Below are 662 nucleotides of genomic sequence, written 5' to 3' on the forward strand. Positions count from 1 at the left end.
TGTCTATATAGAAAGAAGTAGACATAAGAGACTCCATTTTGTTCTGTATTTGAGATGCTGTTAATCTGTGACCCTACCCCCAACCTTGTCCTTGCAAGAGACATGTGCTGTGGTGACTCAAAGTTTAACGGATTTTGGGCTGTGCAGGGTGTGGGTGTGCTTTGTTAAACAAGTGCCTGAAGCCAGTATGCTTGTCATCACCATTCTCTTAATCTCAAGTACCCAGGGACACGTACACTGCCAAAGGTGGCAGGGACCTCTGCCTAGGAAAGCTAGGTATTGTCCAAGGTTTCTCCCCATATGATAGTCCGAAATATGGCCTCGTGGAATGGGAAAGACCCGATCGACCCCCAGCTTGACACCCGTGAAGGGTCTGTGCTGAGGAGGATTAGTATAAGAGGAAAGAAGGCCTCTTGGCAGCTGAGATAGAGAAAAGCATCTGTCTCCTGCCCATCCCTGGGCAATGGAACATCTCGGTGTAAAACCCGATTTATGTTCTGTTTACTGAGAAAGGAGAAAACTGCCTTAGGACGAAAGGTGGGACTTGCTAGCACAATGCTGCTCTTCATGCACTAAAAAGGTTTATGGAGATATTTGCATATGCATATCAAGGCACAGCACTTTTCCTTAAACTTATTCATGTCACAGAGATCTTTATTCAT

The sequence above is a fragment of the Rhinopithecus bieti genome, unplaced genomic scaffold, assembly GCF_001698545.2.
Source record: "Rhinopithecus bieti isolate Rb0 unplaced genomic scaffold, ASM169854v2 scaffold_26426, whole genome shotgun sequence".
Taxonomy (NCBI): domain Eukaryota; kingdom Metazoa; phylum Chordata; class Mammalia; order Primates; family Cercopithecidae; genus Rhinopithecus; species Rhinopithecus bieti.